This window comes from Lepidothrix coronata, unplaced genomic scaffold (genome assembly GCF_001604755.1).
Source record: "Lepidothrix coronata isolate B3197 unplaced genomic scaffold, Lepidothrix_coronata-1.0 Scaffold13, whole genome shotgun sequence".
Taxonomy (NCBI): Eukaryota; Metazoa; Chordata; class Aves; order Passeriformes; family Pipridae; genus Lepidothrix; species Lepidothrix coronata.
Genome location: NW_016690193.1, coordinates 6,762,178 through 6,788,377, shown reverse-complemented (window position 1 = coordinate 6,788,377; position 26,200 = coordinate 6,762,178). Strand labels below are relative to the sequence as shown.

Below are 26,200 nucleotides of genomic sequence, written 5' to 3'. Positions count from 1 at the left end.
AAAAAGACTTAGAAAAGTACTAAGCACATAACTTCCACTGACACACTACCACAGAACATCTACTTTTTCATGACACAATTTACTGCCTTATGTTCTAATTCAGAATTTTTTTTCCTCTAGATTTGGAAGCTCCTGTGAAAGGTCATTCATTCAGGTCAGCCTGTAGTTCGATGTTACTTATTAGGAATTTATTTTTCATTCTGTCCCAATAGGGTTGTTTTCTGTTTGACTTTCTATTAGCATTGACATTTTCTCCCTAAGGGTTTTTTCTCCTTTTATAACTTGATTGGGAAAGTTTCATGGAGTTTATGCAGCTTTTATCTCAAAGAAAATGTTCTGATTTATTTTGTGGTTGTTCTGCTGCTGACATTTGGTGACATTTTCTCTTTTGTTGACAGCTTTGTATGTCTTTAGAGAGCAGGCTACTCAAGTGAAGTTATTTAATTTGCTTTGTCCAGCCTTTATCATACCCAGCATATAAAGTACTCTTCTTATTTCATTCCTGTATTAGCTTTCCCCTCTGATTGCTTCTTTTCTGCACTTTGTTTTCCTCTATGCCCCCTGTGTGAAGTATTTTTTCATTTGTCAGTGGTTGAATATGTCTTTGCTGAATTTTTTTTAAATAGTTCAGCACTATTGGAGCTGTTTTAGACAAAATACTTAGCACACTGACTGAAATCCAAGATTTTTTTTTCTAATAGCTGCTACACAGGTGACCTAGAAGAAAAGACTTCTGTGACAAAATGGATGTGACTAGAACTACAACTTCACTGCTAATGGCAGGAAATACAAAATACTACCAAAAAGCTTTCAAGAATGATCTATCCCTCAGTCACCAAATATTAAATACTCACCAAGCTGCAAATAGCATTGTCTTACAACTGTGTGATCATAAAAAACTGATGTTTTTTAACAGCGTTTTCAAAAGCTGTTAAAGTATGAGCACTAAACAATAAAAGTAATTGGTTAATTGCAGCTCAGTTATTGAAAATTAGAAGCTTTAAAGTTAAGTTTTCCAGAGGTGATAGACTCTTTCTTCTTAATCAGTGCTAGATTTCAGAATAACTTTGGTGGTGAGAGGGAAGATGAAAATTTCAATTAGCAGTGCTAAAGAATAAAAGAAATTATGTTTTCTGAAAGCAAAGACTTAGTGGCACAGCTGTATTCTGGACCATGTAATTTAATTTTTAACCAATGACATCATGATTTTGCAGTTTCAACTTTCAGTCAATTCAGAGCAAGTGGTCTCTTGTAATGTATAAGAGAGAGAAACAAAAAAATTGGAAAAGAGCTGGGTTTCCCACATGATTAAAATCTTACAAAATTTTCCAGCTCTTGGCAAGGGGGTAGCCAGGGGGACTGTAGGGGGGCCTCTGTGGGAGGAGGCCAGGGGCTGCCCTGTGCCAGATGCAATCAGCTCCAATGGACCCACAATAGGACACAACTGAGCACATCAGCCAACCTGATGACACCTCCATGAAAACATATTTTAAAAAATTCATAAAATGCCAGACAGAGAGGGAGGAAAAAAGAAGTGTAAAACAACAGAGAGAAAACTGAAGTCAGAGGAGAATGAGCTTCATGGAAGAACAGATATCCGCTGCAGCATGTGGAGGGTCCGTGCAGGAGCAGAGGAGTGTGAGGAGGAAGGAGCAATACAGAGGAGCAAAGAAACTGCCATGTAGTGACTGTAAACTCCTGCACCACTTGGAGCAGGGTTAGAAGAGTTAGAAATGGAAGAATGATGTCGAGCATGGGATAGGAAGAACAGGGTGGGGTTGGGGGGGAAGTTGTTGCTTTGACATCTGTCTTTTCATTTCCCACTACCTAAATTAAAAAATATATATTTTAATTAGCAATAGATTACATTGATATTTCCAAGTTGAGTCTGTTTTGCTCATGACATAAATGGTAAGAAATCTCCCTGCCTTTATCCTGATCCATGAGCTTTCTCCCTTTCATTCTTTCTCTTTTCTCCCCTCTCCTGCTGAGGAGGGGAAGTGAGCAAACAGTCAGGTAGGTGTTTGACAGTTAGCCACCACAACATGCTGCAAGAAACTCCGAATGCATAGCCCAGACTCACAGAGAGCATGATTTGAATTTTGGCTTTATACAAAAGTGAAATAAAATGAGCCATTTGTCTTGCCTAAACCCATACTTTCACTCACACGTTCCCTTCATCCATGGATCTGATAATCATTTCTCAATGAAGACTCAAATCTTCATCTGAGCAATCAACAATTTACTTTTCCTAACCATAATCAGAATGCTTCAATTTCCTGAAATTGTCTAGCAGTTACACAACATCTTTCCATGCTTATCATTTTACAACTCAACTAATGAGGATAAAAATTGAAACATTTTTTATGCAGTAGGTTTATCCATTTTCTGGAATACTACAGTTCTAACCAAGTGTAACTAAATTTTGAAATGTGTGTCTATGTGTCTCCTACTGTGGATTTACAGGCCTAAAAGGCTATGAAAACAGATTAGGGAATTGAGCATGCTGCTCAATATTTGAGCTCTGTTTTTATTTCTGTTGCTTGTTTGCTTGTTTGTTTAAATAATTTCCTGAATTTTAATCATTTTTATGTGTTTACATATTTTGGGTTATTTTCTGTGCTTTCTCAGCTCCTGGAATACTAATGGCTCTGAAAATGACAGCACCCATCTGCCTTGTGCTCCTGTCTGTAGCACCAGTGGTAATACTGCATGACTGTCAGCATCAAAATAAATCCCACAATAGCCTTGTTCAATCAGATTTTGACACAGACAACTGACACTGAAAATTAATGCAGTGTGGTTTTGACTTAAACAATAATTTCTACTAAAATGGATCTTTTCTTACTTGTGTAAGTTCACCTTTTGAATAATAGCTTACCTGTTGTGAAGCCACCAGCAACTGAAAAAGTTACAGGTACCAATCTCAGTCTCCTTTGCTGGTTGTCATTATTTCTGGCATACATAAAAGAAAACAATCTCTGTGACATTGTGGAATATCTTTTCTACTCCAGCAAAGTGGTAGAAAAAGGAGGAGTTGAAGAGTTCATATCTTGGGCCTTCTAGAAATGAAGATACGCTACCATCCAACAGGACATTGAAAGCATCAGGAGGTAAAAAATCTGTCAGACGTTCTGCTTCTACAGTTTCATGACAAGGCTAAGAGGTTATTGCCCAAGTTTGTCCCATACACTGATAATTTAACATTCATTTGCTGTGGTGCAAGGTCAGATATTGATGATCTTTCCCTATGATTTGTCCCTTTATATAATTTGTTCATGTGGATCATTAATATATTCATAGTTGCAGTCATGTTACCTGAGAGCTGTTTGCTACTCAGCCCTCTCATCAAGAAGAGTGGCTGACAATGTAAATCTGTATTGATAAATGAAGTGCTTTCCCCCACACAAACATTTCTCTATACCTTCAAATACATTCTCACTCTGAAGATGAACTCTGAAATAACGCTGTTCCCTTTTATACCAGTTTGTACTACGAAGTTGCTCCTAGATGTATGATCCCATGAAGTTCAAAACCACAGAAATATAATTAAATGTCCAATGCTAGTGGAAAAAAAATAAGTGCAGTGAAAAGGGACTTTATAGAGATATTGTGAGGACAAATGGATGACTGGAACATACAACGTGCTTTACACTCTCTTGAGCTTTAACTTTGTTTCTGTTTTCTCATGGATAGTACAAATTGTATCCCTGGTCACTATTTAAGTGACATTTTGCAGATCATATAAAGCTAGATAAAGAACTTATAAAGTGCACTTTTGGAACGAGTTTAATTCAGGCTTGTTCCATTTCAAGTAACTGCATGCTCTCACTATAAATCATGATTTATAGCTATTCCTATTGAACCTTAAGGTTTCCACAACAGCTGTCTGGTTTTAATTGCACTGCCTTTTCCAAATTAAAGCATTACAACTTGCTTGTTTTCAATTAATCTATGTTTAAACTGATCTTTAATTTATCCTATTATTTTTGTAATGTTAATAAAAGCAGTCATACTAAAGAAATATCCAATGTTTACATATTTATTATGCCAAGGGTTGTTCTAGAAACAATTAATCACAAGAATTTTCATCTTAAAGTACTGCTTAAAGTCTGTTACAATTAAATTGCCACAGGTAATGGAATTAAGAAAAAAAATTAATAGAATTAATTTCTGTGATAATTCCAATAAAACTGTGTTAGACTGGATGGCAATTTAACTGTTTGGGAATATAGAATTAAATCTTTCCAAAGTGAGTAAAATTCTTTTAAGCCAAAAGTTGATAGCTCAAAAGAGTAATAGGTTTAAATCTTCTCTGATTTACACCCTGAGTGTGTTTATGTCACTGCAACCTGAGGGTAAATAGGGTAAATGAGATAAAAAAGTCAGATTCACACTTTAGAATGAGTATAAATTTGGTCCAGTATTTCTTAACTTCAGAGATTTATTAAAAAAACATAAAACACTACCTTCTGCTGCGTCATCTATAGAATAATATTTCCTAGCCCAGAGCTTCAAGAGATTTATATTACTTCTGGGGCACAAGAGAACATGTTTCAATTTCAATTCATATCTAAAATTATCTATAAACTGTCTTTAATTAGCTGGCATTACTGTGCTTAAATAAGGGAACAGCGGAGTATAAAGATATCCTTGGGATCATATAAGACAATGGTTTGATGTACTTTTTTTGGCTGCATCTGAGCTGGATAAAGGCAATACTGTTCTCCACTCCTTGTCACTCTTTCCTTTCCTTTCCATTAACATCCCCTCAGGTCTATTGGCTTAACCTAGATATCAGCACTCCATATTAGCATAAGCTAATAGTAGGGGTGTTTTCTAACCCAGATAACTCTACAGATGCAAATTAGTAATATGAGTGAGTGGGCTCCTAGGTTGTCAAATATAAGTGCTGATAACTCTTGGAGGTTATGGCATCATAGGAGAAGCTATGAACCAACTTTTTTAATCAGCTGAACTGCATCTGGAACAATGCATCTGAACTGCAAACTCAGAAAGATTATGAGTTTGAGAATAGCTTTTAGATGCAACTAGAGATTGTAAGGCGTCAGATATGTTCATTATGGATAATACATAACTGTGTCACTGAATGCACTTATTCATCTTTTTTTTTATTTATTTGTTGAGGATTAATTATTAAATGAATTTAGGTTTTTTGTTTTTGAACAGTTCCAGGGTCAGTCCTCAGAGCTTCATATATATTTTCTGAATATTCACACTTCAAATGTGAAACACCAATCATTTCCAAAACCTTAATATTAGTAAATTACTTTATGACAAAAGTGTCAACAATAAATGGTTTGGCTCCAGCTAAACAGTCATTTCTAACCAGAAAGAAAGGCTTTAAGTTTTGGGTTTGACTTTGACCCTCAGTCATTAACAGCTCTGGTACGGAATGACACAGATGCTGTGGGTTGTTTATTATTTTTGGTTTTCAGTCTAGACAGATGGCCAGAAAATGAAACAGCTGTATTTGTTCTGAAAGCCTGAAGGCACTGCTTCTTAGGTAGCAAAAATTCTTATGATGGACAGGTTCAGAATTTAGAGACAGTTACAAACTCTTGCAGCAATAAATGAGCTTGGATTGACCTACAGACCCCAGTAATGTCAAAGAAGATAAGGACATGGCAATCATTTTGTGCCAGAATGAGATTTTTCTACTTCCTCTCAGTGTAAGGGCTACTTGTTGTAAACATTTTATTAAATCAAAAAAGGTTTCAAGGAAATCAAAAGTAATTTGAGGTTCAACAGGAATTATTTTTTTTACACAGACTGAACTAGAAGATTTTATGAGTGACTGAAATGCTTGAAATATGATGCGCATGCACTCTTCCTGTTCCAGAAGAATCTTGCAGCCAGAAAGCCAACCATGCCCTGGGCTGCATCAAAAGCAGTGTGTCCAGTAGGTCGAGGGAGGCAATTCTGCCTCTCTACTCTACTCTCATGAGACCCCACCAGGAGTACTGCATCCATCTCTGGGGTCCCCAGAACAGGAAGGACCTGTTGGAGAGAGTTCAGAGGAGGGTCAGCCAGATGATTAGAGGGATGGAGCACCTCTCCTATGAGGAAAGACTGAGAGAGAAGAGAAACTTCCAGGCAGACCTTATTTCAGCCTTTCAGCACCTAAAGGGGACTCATACAAAAGATGGATACAAACTTTTTAGCAGGGTCTGTTGTGATAGGACAAGATGTAAACCAAAGGAGGGGAGATTCAGACTACACATAACAAAAAAAAATTTACAATGAGGGTGGTGAAACACTGCAACAGGTTGCCCAGGAAGGTGGTAGATGCCTCATCCCTGGAAATATTCAAAGTCGGGCTGGATAGGGCGCTGAGCAACCTAATCTAGTTGAAGATGTCACTGCTCATTTCAGTGGAGTTGTTCTAGATAACCTTTAAAGGTCACTTTCAACCCAAACTATTGTATGATCTCTATTTGCTATTGGATTATTTTAAAATATCTTATTCTCTGAGATAATTTTCTGATGAGACAACACAGACCTAAGCATGTTTGACCTTAATGTTACTTTTCTTCAGTCTAGGTATGACGAATTTGGATGCTACAGAAATGTTATTCTTTTCCAGGAAAAACAGGTTAACAAGAACCTACAGAGCAAGTTTTATATAAAAAGTATAGAAAATACTTTTCTATTGCAATGAAGTGGCAACAGTGATGAAAAAAATCCACATGTTCCAAAATGTCTTTACGAAAATTTCGTGAGAAAAACACCAGTGCTAATGCTTTGTTAAGGCTATAACTGCATGGTATAATGACCCCTGGTAAAGTATGACATTTTAAATTGAATGCATTTATTAAGATCCATATAGTAAAAAAATTGTTATACTATGTAAGAGAAAAAAGGGGAATTTCAGAATACCAAAACCAGTGAAACTCATGGTGTAGAAGAGGAATTAATGCAGAACTTAAAATAGAGTCATAAACATATCATTGGTGAGAACATCTAGATTACGTATTGGTGCAATAGCAATGACTTAAAATTCTAGTTTTTAATGAGAAAATATATGAAATCATAAAAAAATTCCATCTACCCAACCAGAAAGATCATTCTTCAAGAATCATCATTGACTTTCATTATTGTATGGGCATTTTCAATTATAAAACGTCTGTGTTTGAAAAACGTAATTTTAAAATAATTTTCTTCTGAAATGGCCCTCAATTATCAAATTCATGTAGAGATCAGCAGGTTCAAGACACGGAATTGGACATTTGGGGTGATTAAAAATGCAATTGCTGATATGCAATAATTACGTGCATTTTCTGAAGCGCATCTTGTGTAGACCATTTGTGAAGTTAGGCATAGTTACCCAAAATGTTTAAGCACTTTTCTTAGTGAACCTTCCAATTTGTACAAGCATACGTTTTGCATGACAGATAAAAAACCAGAACATTTGGATCTGCATATGACCAGATGAAAGAGGACTCTAGAAAGGTAGCACTTGGCCTAGTTATAAACTCACAGATGATAAAGCTACAGTGATGAGGATATTGTAAGATGAGATATAGCCAACTGTCAAAGCAATGGAATAAGACACTCCATAGAATTTTATGTTATAAACACAAAGACAGTGTACAAGAACATGATGAGAGTGTACAACAAAGAATGAAAAAAAAAAGTTAAGGTCTTGGTGTTTTTTAAGAATAGGAAATGTACATTTTTTCTACCTGAACAAAACTTCACAGTAGATTATGATATCCCAAATACTGTGTTGGATACTAACCAAGCTCATAAAATTGTACTCAGAAGAATATCCCTTACAAACACACAGTCAGAATATTTGTAATACATTTAGGGGTGATTGCAAACAAAACATCAGCAAAAATACAGAACCCAAGTTCACTAGTATAAGAGAAAAAAGAAGTATAGAAAATCATTTAACCATTTTACTTACTGGTACTACACGTGGAAGCTTGAATAGCAGTAGAGAGACTCCTCTTATCCAAAATTTTTCTTCACAGAGAGAGAAGTAGGTCTTTCTCTTTTCATTATAATTTTCAATTTTGTAATTCCATTGACTTAATATCTGCATACAGTGAGCATGCACACCAAAATCCTCTGACATGTGCTTAAGGAAGACAATTGTCTTGTATCTTTTAAATACTAATTCAAACCAATGTAAAATACCTGTCAAGAGGAGTCTTCAGTATTATTACTTCCACCATAATATGAATTCTCATGTATATATAGTTGCATATGAACTTACATCTTGTGGATGATAGATAGGCCAACCATGGACCAGAAATAATTTTGTGATAGAAGCAGTCATTAAATATCACAAATGATGGATAGCAAATACTAAAATACTAATGAATAAATAAAACCAGTTGTAGGCTGGCATCATGTAAGAACAGCACTTTGGAAGAGTTTTCCATCTACTAAGTGTTGAATATGATTGTGTCAAGCACCAAACTAATTCATAAAAATCAACCCACTCATGAACAGAAGAAAAGAGAACTCACTAAATAAAATACTTTTAAATGATCATTTAACCTACTTACATTTAAGATTTTCTTCCTGGATTTCATATTTGGAAATGCTATCTAATGAAGCTTTATTGTTACCACTTTGTGCTGATTAAATACCATAATCCTCTTATTTGTGCAGATCCCTAGTGTTCCCCACTTTCATTAAAAGCAGGGTTCTAATGAAGCTCATGAGGTGTCACTAGGTAATTACTACTTACAGTCTGAAATGGAACTCAGTTCCAAGCCATTTGCATTTATGTGCTAAAACTAAATGATTAATGTGGATTTTTACACATTTTTAGGTTTAATTTTTCAGTCTAATGAAACCATAAATTTCAAGCTTTCAAAAATATTCCTATCTCTTATTTAATTCAATATGTAATTGAGAACATGCTTTTGCTACAGATGGAGAGTCCTTTTCAAATTTGAATTCATTTGGTGTTTTGCTCTGCTAGTAGACTAAGTGCTACAGATTGCCCAACGTTCACTATGCTGAATCTTAGCTTTCAAATTAATGGAATGAAATTCTGGAAATTCACAAGGTCAAAAATATTTTCTGCAAAGGTGATTGCTATATTTTCTGCCCATATGAAATGACTCCCACAAAGTGGTAACAGCTGGAAACAGTTAAAGGCAAAATTCTACTACACCAAAGTGAATAAACTCCAAGTTCGGTTACATATTCACTATATGAAATGTCTTCAGGCATAATATCTCATTTTAAAAAAGTGGATAAGTTATATTTAGCTAGTGGTAAAAACACTCTATGTAAAAATATTACAGATTTATCTTTGAAGTTCAAGGTAGTATACCAACTTGTGAACATCAGGCTGACACATTGGCTTCAGTGAGAGACTTCTGGGTGGGAATAAAGGAATTCCAAACCAAAATGAACTTTGAAAGGCCACGAACATAATTTTTTTTTAAGTCTAGTACAGTTTCCTCAAAGCTTGCACAAGTAATTCTGCCACTGAGATATCTCTCAGCCAAGATGGAGAAAAAACCTAAACACCAACAATGCAACACTCTTTCTACATCAGTAAAAACTGTTGAAGAATGCTATTTTATACACATTACATGAGCATTCCTCTAGTCTTCTGCTCTTCTGAGCTAGGAAGGGTAAGGATATGTCATTACCTTGGCTATCTCAACTTTCTCCACCAGTTTCTACTGGCATGTTTCATTGAGCATGATGAGAGGTACAAAACTGCTCTCTGCCTCATAGTGTCACTAATAAAGAAATGCCCAACTGTCTAGGATACCTACTACTACACACAGTGTATATTTAAGAGCTATTTTATCTATTAGTATTCAGAGACTAACTCACAAATCTTTCTTTATAGTAATATGTTACCGTAATTATTTTGCAAATAAAGCAATTGCTTGATATTCAGTGCTATCATATTTTGTCTTTGAAAGAAGAGAGTAGTTAGCATTGAGAAGATGTTAAAGCATTAATCGCTATACCCAGTTACAAAATCTATAAACAGAGTGTCTCGAAAATGCTCATAGTAATAATTGTAGTTAACAAAATTGCCATTGATGATTACAGCTAAATCCCCAGGTTCTAATTTTCTAGTCACAGCAGTGTAAAATTCAGGGCAATACCTCATTTTTGCTCCATAACATCTGTGACAAGGTATAATGCATCACTGACAATCTAGTGATTCATGAAATGAAAACTCCTTCCTGTTTACATCACTGTAGACATTCCCTGGGGGTTTTTCACAAAACACCTGTCCAGTTGTACAGCATGCAAAGCATGAGACATTAGCTATCTTATAAAATTCTTTTATTTCTTGGTAGTTTAGTGGTTTTTTTCAGAAGCACTAGCCTTAGAGAAATTGCAGTATCTATTTCACTTTCTGTCACCAGAATTTAAAGATGCTCTCAGTGGGTGGAAACAGCAGACTGATAACCTCAGCACTGGTGTTCTCTACAAGCCTTTGAAAGACATATACAGCATCACATGTAATTCAAGTGGTTGCTTTGCATTTATTTCACCAACCTCTTCAGATTCTGTCTTCAAAAAAAACCCTCTTACCTTAAGCAAACTATACGTCTGAAGCATAGATCACACATATGAAACTAAAAATGTGCTAGTTGATCCTAACCCAGAGAACTCAAAGACTTTCCTGGCTTCCTATAGGCAGCATGGAAAGAAATTAGCCACCTGCTGAGAATAATCCTAGTGCATTAGCTACAAGGAGAAAGTAGTCTGGAGCAAACCAATGAACTCATGTATATATCTAACTTCCTTCCGTGCCTTAAAGCATTGAGCCTGTGTCCATTTTGAATGCAGGCTAGATCCTATTCTTTAGAATGAAGGTCTACAGACACTATTTTCTTCTCTTTTTCCAGAAGGGGTAATGCCATGACTGCTCCATGCTGAGTGGTTGCTGAATTCCTTCTGACTGAGGAGATGCTGCAGTACAGTTCTCCGGCACCCTGCAGCTTCACCAGTAACGCACAGCATGTGGGACCATACCAGCAACACTGCATCAGTCACAGACTGTGTGACAGTTGCTGGTGCATCCATTTGTTTTGGAAAACACTTACTAGATTGGGTTTTTTCAAGGGACTGCAGTCCTTCTCTGGTCAGGTTTTGGATAATTCTTCCAGAGCAGTTCTGAACATGTACGCAGAGCATACCAGGGCTCTTGCAAATTCCAGGTCAGAAAGGCAGATATCTCCCAAATGGAGGCATTAGTGAGCAATTTTCATTTTAGGAGGTTAGTACCCACATAAACCCCTTTATATGCTTTGGCTTCTTGCCAAGTTCTGTGCTGTCTAGAGGTGTTGTACAGCTGAACAATTTAGTGCCATGTGCACTGTAAAAATTGTGCCCTACATATGCTGTATAGCTGACTGACTCACATAGCTCATAAAACAACAGAAATAGCTCGTTAAAATTTTTGCCTACTTTTCATTTCTAATGAGTGCTCTCTCAACAATGCTTGAATAAATGACTGAAATTGAGAGTGCTGTTTTAATTCTGAAACATGTAGAGATGGAATGATTGCAAATAAATTATATTAGACACCATTGTTTTGATCCAGTTCGAGAGCTCTTGCATTTTTTTCAAAGCCCTGTGAAATAGTTGAGAATTCATTCTTTGGTGCAATGAGACTACTCTTCATATTTGTGACAGTACTTAGCCCAGAGGGACAAATTTCTGGTAAAAACATGATTTCCCTGAAAATCAAGATTTATGTTTCTTTAACATAGAAAGAAATATCAGCATATTTGTACCATAACAGTCTGTCTCTGAGCTACCGATATTACATGGACAGTAAATTAAAATATTAGGAATTTACTCTAAGACAAATTACTTTCTCTACCATATTTCTAATAATGCACAGTATGGAAGATGACTGATAATGTAGCATGAATTGCTTTACCCCCCACACAGAGGCACATTTGAACACTTCCTTTAATCTTTTTCATTCCTTAAAGCACTCTCTTCCCAAAGCATGAGCTGCTATCTGAGCTTTGTGGCAAATATCCCTAAATCTACTATAACAATAAAACCAAAGTTGTAAGTGGGGTTAGGATTTGGGATAGTAATTATACCTAGATTTAAAATTATGTGACAACTTTCACACTCTGAAAAAAGGAGAGTTTCCATTCATAGAATAATAGACTTTAAGAAAAAATTTTATAAAGGACTGCAATGAATTTTTTTGTCATAACTAAAAACGTCTTCATGTGAAGACATTAAGAACAGGTAAAATGCTGATGGGACTGAGAAGATCAACACTTAAAACAGACACTACATTCCTCTTGTCACCCTTGTTCTCTGAATTTTAGCACTAGCAATATTTTTTAGTTTTAGCTATATATTATCATGATACAGTAGGGTAAAACACAACTGGCAAAGCCACATTTTGCTGGATTCTTTTATTTCTATTCCTTTTTCACCATTTATGTGCATGTGCCAGGAAGACTACCTGCAAATTAGAACACAAACAAAATATGTCACTTTTTTTTCTTTTCAGATGAAAAAGTGTTCCTATTTTCTGCTTTCTATCTCCATTTTTTTAAGAAACAATTATTGTCCTTGTTGAAACTGTGAAATGACATTTCTAATGACATTGGATTTTGAAGTGCACTCTGCTCGTTTAGTTGTAAAGGGTGTTTTAAAATTATCTATATCTCTCTATTTTGTTTAGTTGTTCAGGCAGACGACTGTAGTACCTTTGCAGTAAGTCCACATTTTCTGAAGGACAGTGTCAGATTTATGCCTCAAGAAAAGTCAAACTGTATTTCAAAGTGGTGATTTTACTCTACTGCATGCATATAAACTAGAACAATATAAAATTATTTTCCTAAAATATTATAATTCAATAATTTTAAAGTCTTGCAGGAAAAAAGGAGGGAAAAAAACCAAGGAGTGACCTTTAAATTGTACTAAAACTTGTACAAATTTCCAAAGGGCTATTTTCCAAAGGGCAATCTTAGGTATGCAGCATCAGTACCAGACATTCAGGTTGGGCTATTCAGAGAAAAAAATGTAACTTTCCAAAGACAATTGAGCATTTGGGCATCATTCTGCTCTTGAAACATGCAATCAATCCTCAATATGTTACAACAGAAAATTAATTCTTAGCCAATGATATTTTCAAAATCTCCTCCTACAATGTGTGCTGCTTTCACTGTTCTGCTCATTATATTGGGTGGAAAATCTTCTGACATAACAGCTTTCCTCTGGAAATGCTGATTCAACAAAGCCGGAACCAACTGATTTCCAATTTTTGAGGCAATGCTGACTGACTTCTTGCCAGTCACCAACCTACCCGTGCTAGAAATCACTCCCTAAAAGTGGAGCTCCTTGACTTCCCAGGTTTATGGTTTATGGTGTGTTCAGGGAGACACGTCTTCCTGTGCTTTCCACCCTGTCAAACAAAAGTGGCAGCAGGATGCTGCTGAAGAACTGACCTGCACTGTCTCGGAGTTCTCAGGCATACTATTTGGCTTGTTAGCTGCGTGAGTAGTAGCAGCCTGCACAGAGGCAAACTCTGAAACCCAGGGCACAGGAAGCTGCCTTGTGAGAGGTTTTAATGCCTGAGTATTTGCAGATATTGAAAACCCGGATAACGCCAGTTTTGTGACAGCTTGTTTGTGAGTGAGGTGCTGAGGGACTTAACTTGCTGCTGCTCCTCTGCTTCCCTGCTACCTGGCTATCTAGTGGGATACCAGTGTCTGACAAATGTAGAGAGGAAGTGTTTGGACAATCTGCTCTTAAAACCAAACCTCATGTTTATGTCTTACAAATGGTCTGTACTGAAAGCTAAAAGCAAATCAGACATTACAGATCTGATTATAGGCATGCCTTGTGAATCAGTTTTATGAGACTAGAGCTATATACTGCTATAACAGGTGAAAATCTTGTGAGCAGTGAGAAATTCACTTCAGCCAGAAAAAACTTTTTACAGATGACAATGCAATTACAAGCACAGGGAAGTCCTTGGAGCAGGTATTGACTATGTCTGCAAGAGGCCACAGGCAACATGAAAAGCGTAAGTGATCTCAGCCATAGCAGTGTCTGCACTATGGCTAGATGAAAAGTTTTGAATAAAAGCAGGGCAAGAAGTATGACAATCTTGGACAAAAGGAAAAGAGTTATGAGAAGCCTGCTGTGCCTATTTCTGAAAGCTGGTGTGCAGGACACAGGGTGCTATTATTAGGTAGATATCTCAGCTGCAAGTGTTATTTTAAAGGTCAGTATAACTAGACATTAGGTATCCAGGGTAAAGCTCTTCCGACAAGAATTAATTAACTGGGCTTCAGAGCTGGTGACTGAGTGCCCTTTAAGCAGTAAATTCTGAACAACTCAATTGTCAGTGTCTAAGAAATTCCAAAGCAAGCCCTGTGTGTCAGCTTGTTTTAGGTGCCCAGCTCCTGGGTTAATTGGTTCCTGGTGCTCTCAGGCAGCCCAGGTAGCCTTGCAGCTTAGGGTGCAAGCCATTGTCATTCACTGCAGGTGTTTCCAGCAGGCTAAAATGTTCCACATCAGTTGTTAAAATATCAGGAAACCCTATGGAAGACAATGTGTGAACTGACCTTTTGTTCAGATTTGTAATTAAAAAAAACCAAACCAAACCAAAAAATCTAACTAAATCTAACTAAACCACAGACTTCTTAACAATAAAGATCTGCATTTTCCATTTAGCTCTATTGTCCATCACTTCAGAAAGTTACATCAATACTTGAGGCAATATCACTCTGCATGTTTGTGATAAATCCTTTAAAAATGAAGCTTATAGGGAAATCTAGAGTGCATATATTCACAGAGTACCTTTTACAATTTCACTAAGTTTTAGTGCTTTCTTGTTGCAAAACAAGACAGTGATTAGATAAGGGACATCATCTACAGCTTCTGCCCCCAAATGGATACATCTTGAATAAAAAGCTTAGCATCATTCATTATATGTCAATGTAACTCAAGACCCCAAGGCCAACCACTCCTGGGGAGGCAAATCCAAAGCCAAAGAGAGAATACATAATATTAGCTTCTGCTTGATTTTTCACAAAGCTTTTTGTAGTGTGTAGTGAGCAGAAACTCACAGAGCTTTCACAAACTCAAGAAATAGGAGATACAATTTGAGAAGCAGAGTGGGACATGATGAGACCTGAGCTTGGGAGCCATTCCACAGTCTGCAGAGACATAACTGTCTAGCACATATAAGTTACTTGCCAAGTTTTTGTTTGACATCTCTTAAAAGAACTGTTCCCAGTGACAAGCATGTGCTCTTTCTCTCTCTCTCCATATACGCATACGTATAAATAAAACTCTGCAAGACTCTCCTCAGCAGAGGACAGTCAGTAGGTTCAGTAACCTACTGAAGTAGCGGTATAAATATGATTTATATAGCCTGTAATAACAAAATAGTATTAAACTTGAGTACACTAATTGCAAATTTCCTACAATTCAATTAAGAAAAAAAATATTAATTTTAACATGACATTGAGTAGGGTAAATGTTGTTGGCTGCATATGCATACTTTGTATCTTTTCATTGTTTCTGACCTATAGTTCACAAGCAAACTTGGGAGCAAACATCCTGTTCCTCATCATAGGTCATCACTTTGCACAAACAATGATCCATGCTTTCCTTCTCCCCTGCCTCCTGGGTGATTGCATTAATACCTAAAATACCTCTTGATTTTCTGACAATTCCACTACTTACCTCTGGCTTCTTCCACCTTTCTAGTTGACTACTTCTCAGTCACAACTGGATCACATTGTATTGCTTTCATATTCGATAACGTGGCATGAATGTCACTTCCAACATGTTTTCAAAGGTGTTTGGAAACTCTTGTCTTTTAGTTAGAATCAAAAATAAAAAAATTTCCAGGAAACATTTCTGAAAGTTACATCAGTTTCTGTTCTCACGGACAAAGGCAAGGTATTTCAAAGTTTATCACTGGGGAAGAAGAGACAATTACACTTTAAGGTTGCTTACAACTAGTGGATAAATCATCAAACCACATCTTCAATGTATTGAGGAGGCTTAAGTATGGTTGAATGGAAAACTGGCTTTTCCAGAAGTTCAGTACTCTTTTCAATCAAACAGACACCTTAATTATGTACTGGCTACAAGTCTAATGAAATGCCATGGTGTTATATACATAAATACTACATATATAAAATATTTTTTTGACAAAAATCAGTCCTCAGAATATTGTTGTAATACAGAGGGTGAATTCATAATCCAACACTTATAGAAACACAGAAAAGCCCTTGTAGTGGCCCTAAATTTGGAAGTGGTTCCTGCATTCAGCTAATGACTGAATTTGGCTTATAAATTTAATTACTGCTTTAGAACTTGGTGTTGAAAACAGTTAAATAAAACAAGCCATTAGCAATATAAAAGCCCCAAATGCATTGGTTTGTATGCATTTATGTGTGAAGATTTTAAAGAATTTAAAAGAATTATTAATCGATCCTCTGCACTTTCAAGACTTATTTATTTATTCTAAATAGTTTCTTTTTCCCATTATGTCCTGTTCAAAGACATTATCAAGTAACTATGCTCAGATATTCACTTCATCATATGAAGTTGCTCACACAGTACAGCTGGGAGCAGGATTTGGTCCAGTACTTTTAAGACTGAAGGAGAAAAGCCTCTTCCTATGTGTTCAGCATTTTTTTTGCTAAATGTAGATTTCATCTGGATACTACATAATACCTGGTGGTGAGCATTATTGTTCAGCAAACATCACAAGGGGTAGTGTGGTTAGAGGGAGCAATCAAGCTGGGTGCAGGGTGTGAAGGAATTGCACTCATGTATACTTGTTTAAATTTTGCTCACAGGACAAATCCAGGCTACTGTTCATGATCAAGCTGAATAAATGATTTTGCTGTGTCCTCTGAGCACTGAGGACAAGTTTTTCTGGGAGCAGCAAGGGCTGAATTTGGCTATCTTTGTGGGGTTTGGGGTTTTGGTTTTTTTTTTTTTTTATGTAATCATACAGTTAATAGATAGTATTTTATAAAGATTGAAGTTACATTGAAAAAAAAGAAGCTACATTGAAAAAAGAAATTAACATGATTTTAGTTTGGAGAGAAACTTTTAACCTAGATCAGAATATTTTTGTTACTTCATTATACCACTAAAAGGAAATTAGACCTTAACATTGGCTCATTTTCAACACTTTAAAGTCTATTGTTATAATAAAGAAGAAAAAATAATGAAGCAAGGAGCCTCTGTTAATTTGACAACTTGCCTAATATAGGCAACATGATTTCAATATAATGATCCAAGAGATTTTTTTCAAAATAGGAGGTCTGCCAATTTTCAGTAACAAGGCGAATTAAAAGTCTTCATCTTTCATAAATTTTCTAAAACCATTTAATTATAAGCTAAATGTGTTATTTTAATTTTTTTTCTGTATAAAAATCTTGATAGGAAATCCTGCTTCACCAGCTAAAAGTGGTATAAATTTCATAGTTTGTTATACTTTATTTGCCCAGTCTGAGCCACTTCTTTACTCTTGGCTTTCTACTAACACCCACAGTTCACAGAATATAATTGTTTGAACTACAGTGGTGTAAAACAGCCACTAATTCCATTTATCATGACAGAACAGTAGAGTGAGCACAAATGCAATCTAAACTTCCATCAAGAGGGAAAACATTTGGACAGTAGAATAAAAAGAGAATAAATACTGACCAGAAAGTCTGTTTCTAAGAAAAATGTAGGTCTTACCCTCACAAAAATCATTAAGAAAAGCAGTCTTCAAATCTCATACTCTGTCAAAACCAGACTTCAGTGATGCCAGGCACTTAAAACACTTTATCAGTCTAACTTGAACAGATACTTTGATATGGTTAGCTACAGTTCTAAAACACATTTTATGCACATTTTTGCATAGAGGTTATGATATGCATGAATCTTAAAATGTGTGTCTTTATTCTCCCTTATATCTGCACCCAACACTTAATCTCGTTTCTCATTTTGACATGCTACAGATTTAAGCTGGTGGGTTTTGTTTGGCTCCTGCTTGCTTGACACAACCAAAAAGAAAGTACTCACGAGAGAGTGTTCTGAGTGAGGAAAGAGATCAGTGGTGACAAAAAATTATCTAGAGCTGCAATAGTAAAGAAAATTTCAGTTTTGTAGAAAACAGCCAAATAATCCCCTCATCATTCAGCAGGGTGCTGCTACCTTAAAAAGGATTTCAGACATGATAAGGAGCTAAAATTTCCTAATTAGTAAGTATATTTTAGCACTTATTAAAACCATAACACAAAGCATGGCCTGCTTCTCAACATAACCTAGTTTGCTTCTTAACAGAGCCAAGACCCTCTGAAGACAAATTGGCCAACCTGTTGTGACATACCTTAGAAAAACCATTTCAAAGGTTACAATTTCCACAGCCACCCTTGTGCCATGTGTTAATCTTCTCTACTCCGTATTATGAGATAATGGAGTAGTCTTCTTTTACAAGGATATAAAAATAGCACAGAGATAACAAGGGTCAAAGACATTATGACCGATACATTACAAATTCATCTTGAACTGTACTGTTTTTGTTACAAGCCACTCGGATTTGTTTTCACCTTCAACTTATGGCTTCTTTTTTTTTTTTGAGTGTCACTTGTCTTAGACCAGTCTTTAAAAGCAGGAGAAGATTTTGGCCTTGTCTGTTTCTCTTCCTAGACAATTTTCTATATCTGTGGAAAACTTCAATATATCCTACAGAATAAGCTGACATTGCAGGAGCTAAATCAAATCAATTGTGTACTTCACCTTATTAACCACCAAATGTCTTTATTTTCTCTCAGGTAACAACACATAGGCCCAAAATATCTTGTGGCTTAAATAAGGACAGAATGTTGCAATGATATTTCAATTTGAAACTCATGCCTATGTGTTTGATTTGGAAATAGAAATGTGAATCTAGACTAGACATTTAATACTAAAACTAAACTTTTTTAACCTTAAAGCTGGGCTAAAAAAAATCAAATGCAAAAATGTTTTGATGAAATAAACCCAGAAAAATTAGAAACCACTTTGGGGGTCTTTGCAACCATGCTAGATATCTTTTCATAAGATTTGTGGAAGCAGCAGTTGGAAATTTCAAGAGAGAAAAACAAATAAAGAAAAATTTTCTATGAATGTGAAAATTCTTATGGGAATAAACATTCACGGCTCATTCACAGAAAAAAATAAGGGAAAACATATGTTTATACAGATATATGCAAACCTCTTTTGTGCAAAAACACATTTAGAGACAGTTACAGACCATAAAAAAAATTTTCAAACTTGACACCATATTAGAGAAATTACTCATTCTCCCTTGTTTCCTCTTCTTAGCTCCAGAGAAGACAATTTCAAAGAGGTTGCTGGTTCAAGGACAGCAACAGTTGTTAGAATACATGTTCTCTTGGTAAACCTTGTTTTACTACTCTAAATCTGTTGTTTTGACCAACAGTGCTTAATCCAGCAATACTTACTGTCAGTAGAAGATAACCCTTAATTTTTATTAAACATTCTTTTTCCATCTTCTAGATGCTGCACCCCATGATCATATAGCTTAAAAAAAATGCATCAGCACAAAAGGATTATGTTTAAATCACTTATGTTCAGTCTAGTACACAAATGCCCCTGAAGTCATATGACATGAGACCTTTAACAGCCTTGTCTGTAAAGACTGATGGTACTTACAGTCTGGAATTGATGATATCAGGTCCTTGAAATAGCACGGCCTCCAGTAGTTGGAGCTGAAGTTCCAGTCCCCTAAAGCTCAGATAGTCATCGCATTAGTTAAGCAGATACAGGCAAGAAAGCAAAAATGTGCTTTACCTGCACCATTTTATGACATTAGGTTTTAGAGAGAAATGCAAATAGGTAATTTTAAAAATGTACAATGTTTTTACTTTTAGCATTTTCAATGTGTACCTTCTTCAGTGAATGCTGAAGAATCCAGTTCCTTCTTTAAAAGGAGCCATCTTGCTTTTAAAAAAATTATTATATGCTCATCTTAAGCTGGATGTAATCAGCCATTACTGTAGAAGGATGGCAAGGGTTGATGAAGGGATGATGATGATTCTTTATTTCTGTGCAGCTTCCCATATTACTCGTAGGAAGGCTTTAGGCTGTCAAGAATCAGGAGTTAGTGGATTGGAGCTTCTGCAACAGTTCCCAGTAATAATCTTTAGAAAGGTTTAACTTTGCAGGTGAGAACAAGTTTACCTGTTGTTATGCATAATAGACTGTGAGTTTCATAATAATAAATAATAAATTAGTGGTTTTGTGTGTGTAACATCTGGCTCAAAATCATGGATTTACAACTATAAGTAATATTACAAGTTTGGTGCATGGATGGAATTATTATGGTTATCTAAAAGCACATAAACTCATCTCTAAGAAATGTGGCACTTATGGATATTTCATTGCTGAAGGGAAAAGTAATTTCTTGTGAGTGAAGGAAAGAACGTGAACATAATGAGAAAAAATCAATAGTCAGCAGAATTATTTAAAGTAACTGAGTAAGTAGCTTCTACTTTTAAAAGGGTATTTTTAAAAGTATAATTCAATTTGAAGGTTTTAACCGAACAGCAGAAGGTCAAGAATTTTACTATGATTACTTACAGTATGCTGCTACAAAGTCAATAATCTTTATTACTGACACCTATTATATTATACTATATATTATACTATATATTATATTATACCTATATATTATACTGGAGCAAAGAAAAAGCTACCTTTCTCCGTCAGTAGTTCTTACTATAATCTATACTATTTCTTTTCAAAAAGTTTTGGCTATTAAAAATATATATATTTATAAAGAAACCCCAGAAATCTGGTGCCATTACAGAATGTTTTACAGTGTTTGAGTGTCAGCACTTACTTCATAAACCCTTGCCTTCAAAGGTTTATGGTTGAGCCATAAAAATCAGTTCATTGTATAACTTCACTTATTAACTCTCATTTTAGGAGTCTGTTCCCCCACCCTGCTCTTTCCCCCTCACTAAATAGCCAGAATTTCTTTCTGTGCCCATTACAGGTTTATTTTCAGAAATACTCTTTTATGAGTGATTTTCTTCTAGTTACTTCCCTTCACAATTACACAGCATGACTTTTTAAATATAATGTAACAAACCCTTTAATATAAATGTAAGATGATCTCTCAGCTTTCAAAGACATAGATTATTAATAACTGAGTAACTCTAACACATTTAATCCACAAGTCCTGAGCTTCTATTTTAGCTCACCTTCTTCATTATTGAGTAAAAAGTCCCTTAATTGTTGCTTCTCTTTGTTGTCACCACAAGCCTCAGCAGCATTCTCACCTGATTCTCTATCAGTCTGCCAACATTTGCAGAAAAAAACACATCTTTGTTCTTGCCTTGTTTCTATGTCTCTGTGATACAGACACAGGCCATAAAACTAGCCTAACATATTCTTAGAAAACTGGTGTTCCAATAGCATCGGCATGTCTAGTAAGAGTGATCCACTCTATATTGTGAAGAAATTTAATTAGATTTCATATTTAATCAGAAATTCTTAACATTTCGATTTCTCAGCAGCAAGTTGCAAGCCACCATAATGGATGACTGCCAGCCATAGCTACAATAATCTCCCATATATATGTTCCTGCACATGTAGGATCCCAATCCTACACTATTACCAAGCACTCAGGTTCTCATTATCCGGAACTCCCCAGCAGCCCTCTTTGACTACCACAATCAGAACTGAAAACAAGAGACTGACCTGATTGTTGCTGGCTCGGTTGGGAACAGCCCTATGGACTAGCAATGGTAAAATAACTACAGCACCCACACTTTGCAGAAGATCTGCAAAGGATTCACTTGTCAGCAGCAGTCCATTCTAATCTTCTGAAGGAAGAAAACCAAAGTGAATAGCCCTGAAATACAGAAAAAGCTGCCTGAGGTGGAATTGGTGAGGCAGGGGTGGAAAGGTGAAAGGAGAAAAATGTTCTCATATAAATAGATCTCATGAAAGACAGCTGCTCATCTGGTAATCCTTGTCCGCCTTGTGTGGGCTCTAGATGAGTCAAGCTTTCTCATATCTGCTGCTGGGTGAGAGCTGCAGAGAGACCCTGTGGATCTAAAGCAGGACATGGCTGAGCTTTATGGTGCATTTATTCCCATTGCTGAATATCTGAGTGATCTAATAGAGCAGAGGTTCTTCCTCAAGGAGTATGTTGATGTAAAGTAATAAAAAGGATTGTACTGATTTGGCTGTCAAACACAAAGATAAACTCACTGACATTCCCAGAAATAAAGCAGAGTTCTGTTGCCCCTTTATGTTTGAAGAGAAGAGAAAACACATCACATTTCCACACAGTGAAACTTCCTGTTTTCATTCTTTCTTATATATCTATCTATTTACTTGCTCTCAACCATTGTGTTGCTTCAGCTTTCTCCCCTGAGACGGGATGCTTTCAGCTGGCCTGTTGAACCTAGTTCTTTTCTTAAGAAAGTGATGACTGAAAGCTACCAAAAATAGGCTGTCTATTTAGTTGTTTATGATATATTGATACTCTCCTCGATTACATTCTCTTAGGAAAGAGAGATTCATATGTCTATATATGTCTCAATCTTTCTAAATAGCTATCTGGGGAACTGACATAAAATCAAATAGGCTGATTGCTCTTAGTTTCTCTATCATTTTCTCTTCATGTAGTTCATGCAGAGTTTAAACTCCTCTGTGAAGGTATCAGATTTGTATATAGTATTTCTAATAGCACACATATTTCTCAGTGGAAAACAAACAAACAAACAAACAAAACCAACAAAAAACAAACAAGCAAGGTATTCTCAACTCGCATTGCTTTTCACTTAGTGCAATCTAGAGAATCTGCAAACCTTGGATTGTTTTTGCACGAGTACCACTAAGTTTCAGAGTAACCCTCAGTAAATCTCCCCACTCCCTTTTCCCTTAATTATGAAATGGTAATAGAAATATTCCATAAACTGCAAAGGACTTTAAGTCTTATGTGCAATCATGATTATCTAAATAACTTAAAATTCAGTCATTCCCCTCACAGAAATACATGCATCTCAAAACAAACAAACAAACAAACAAAGCCAAACAAACCGCAAACAACCAAAAAAACCAAACTGCTTATGGCCTTTTTTAAGGCCTTTTCTCGGTAAGTGAAAGACATCAATCCATCAGTCTTTATCATGTGGAACAAGGGAACACAGTTTCATTGACAAAAACATCATCAAGTGGCAGGGGAGGAATCCAAAGAAAGCTACTTGTTTCAGAAATCTTTGGATGAGGGTATGTATTTCCATTCAAGTCCTTATCAGGTAATAAGAGAGGGTTTCCATTTTTTTATAGAGTAAGGATACCTGATATTCAATTGTATCCTCCATTCTGTGACATTAAATTACCGAGCGAAACTGCTCAGCTATAGCTGCAAGGTTACATTCTTTCTAAGAGCACAAGAAACCTAAACTTGTGCCTTTCCACTAACAGATCTGTACAGTGATTACATCACAACTGAAAAAAAGGAAAGTCAAAAATGAAGCTGATGCTAAATTTTCATTTCAACACACTGAACAATCAGATTTCAGGATGAAATGCGAGCAAAAATATTTTCTATTAGTTTTCCTACCAAGTTTAAAGTTCAAAGGTAGTTTTACCTTAAGACAATCTCCACTCTTTAGAAATGCTAACATTGGAATCAGCATTTCTGGAACATTTATTAATGGCAACTACTTTTCTAAAAATAATGCTATCTGTGCTCTAGAAAAACAAGAACTTGTTAATCATAGAGTCGAAGTACACATCAGCTGGCTGGAATACAACAGAGCTTACAAAACAACAGTTTAATTTTTGAAATATTTTCCTAATTGCAGGGAGTAGTAAAGCAACAAAGGAATCAAATTTCACAGCTAAAATTTTACTGCATTAATATCAATGACATTTTTCTTTTATCAAGTCAACAACCAAAAGAAGCTTGTTCTGTTCTGAGCCATCTGCTTTATTGTATTTAAAATTACACATAATGATTATATGAACTTGAACATTTAACATTTCTGGCTACTCTGCGAGAAAAATGCAATTTCATAGCTCAGCTTTTCATTTATAGTTTGGCTTATGCACTCACAAAGGAGAGAACAGTTGCTCTGTAGCAGTTGCTCAAGTCCCCAGTCATTAAGTTAGTCAAGATTTTGGAGAATTACATAGAAGTCTTTCAGGATTGCTTCAGCCTACATTGAATTACCAATAGCAACAAATGAAAGCAGCCACAAATTAGATAATTTTGCCTCCTTTGCCAGGGATATGACTCAGGATCAGTGCTCAGTTAAATCAGATAAAATAAATTTATGGTAACCATCATTAGGGACTTAGTGTATGCAAGAATGTGACTTTCAAATATTTATTTCTACAGAGAAATCATTGCTTTGAGTCTACCCAAGCTCAAATGTCAGAAAACACTATCAGGCATTATATGTGAGTCCTCCTTGTCTCCATTTTCTTGATTTCCATTTTTCTTTGTTTTCTTCTCATCTTCCCACTCTAAATATTATCAAAAGCAACAAGGGAAGGTAGCTGAATAGAGGACATGGTCAAAAGAAACCTACTCAAGTGAATTGGCAGGAATAATATAAGTATAGTAATTACTAGCCACTTTATTCTTTATTCTTTATTCTTTATTCTTAATTTTTAATTACAGCAACCCTAGAAGTACAGTAAATCAAAAAACTTTTTTAATTGAAATGTTTCTGTGAACATCTTTAGTTTTAACATTTACTTTGATTAGTGTAGTTAAATTCATGATTGGTTAGGTGTCCTAATATTTTTTTGGATCTCACCAAAGCTATCCTTACTTTTAATTCCATGATGACTTTGATGAGGAATTACTGCAGATTAATAAATTTACTGTGAATGAATGAAATTAGCCACAGCACAAGGAGTTTCACTGTATGGATGTACTGCTAGTTGGTAACTTATTTAATCACTGCTTTGACAAACTTTGTTGGTGAGTCAAAGTAGGCAGAAGGAACATCAATAAAAAGCCTACTAAACAGACATGTAGATTATGGCTAGTTATTCGTCAAGAGTTTGAGGAAGGTTTGGTACAAGAACTGGTGCAAACAGGGAACTTTGTTTGAGAAACCTCATCAATTCAGGACAGGTATATTCTGTGAAATACTGCCAGTTGTATGAATAAGGGGAAATTTCTATTCATGCATACACGCTACAAATCACTCCCATATTTTTCACATTTTTATGATTATGTTTACGTTTCGTGTTAAACATTTCCTTGACTTTATAAGACTAGTGTATTTCCAAGAGGAAGTTTTTTCTGCTGCAAGGAGGTTACAGAGTACAGTTACTTTTGTTAGGATTGTGAGATACAATGCAGTTTATTTATTGATCAGGAATCAGATTAAAAATATTGAACTAGGGGATTTTTTAATGCTTCTACAGGACAAAAGAACTACATATATGAGCTTTTCTCATAAAATATGTATTGGTAGAGTGTTGCAGATATTATATTCATTATAAAATAGTATTACAATACAGTAGTAGAACTATAATATCTTTTGACAGAAGAGAAGATAATGACTAGAGAAAATATATCCACTGCCCATTTTAAAGTGTTTAAGCACTGTTTTGGAAAAACATTATGATCTTTATCCTGATATGCTGCACATTATAAATGTGCAAAGGAGTTATAAAACTTCTCTAGATTAGCAGCTAAGGAGATCCCTTAATTATGAATTGATGACAGAGATGTGACTACAACATCTGCTTTGTGGCAATGAAATATAAATGAAGACTTGATGGCAGAGGCATGCCAGAGTGCCACTTCACTCTGTCTGACTTCTAGCTTGTGTAATGACACTTTGGTTACACTTCGAGACTGACATAATCTACTACGATATGGTACCAAAATGAGGCTAACAGAAGGTTAGAACAAAACCTTTGCCCCCAGCTTCATAAAGTCAAGATGTGTTGAAGCTGTTTCTGGATTTAAGGCTTTGTAGTACAAACGCAGTAGAACTGAGTTAAAATTCTAAGCACTTCTCAGAAATTTTACCAAAATAGTGTTACTTGAACTTTGTGCTTAATGTATCTTGTTAAAAGTATCCAGTACACATTCAAAGAATTAGGATAGTGATGAACATGTAATCTAAATGCAGGAACAACGAGGAAGTTTTCTACACAGACTAATCTATAGGATTAATGAGCTGTT

At 35.6% G+C, this 26,200-nt stretch overlaps 1 long non-coding RNA gene across 1 annotated transcript; it reads left to right on the top strand.

Moving 5' to 3' along the window:
• Nucleotides 1-40: 40 nt before the first annotated feature.
• Nucleotides 41-24,609, top strand: LOC108492935. The gene is made up of 4 exons (XR_001873279.1): nucleotides 41-154; nucleotides 17,982-18,224; nucleotides 20,081-20,192; nucleotides 24,534-24,609. It is a non-coding gene; the product is annotated as an uncharacterized LOC108492935 (long non-coding RNA).
• The last annotated feature ends 1,591 nt before the right edge of the window (nucleotides 24,610-26,200 follow it).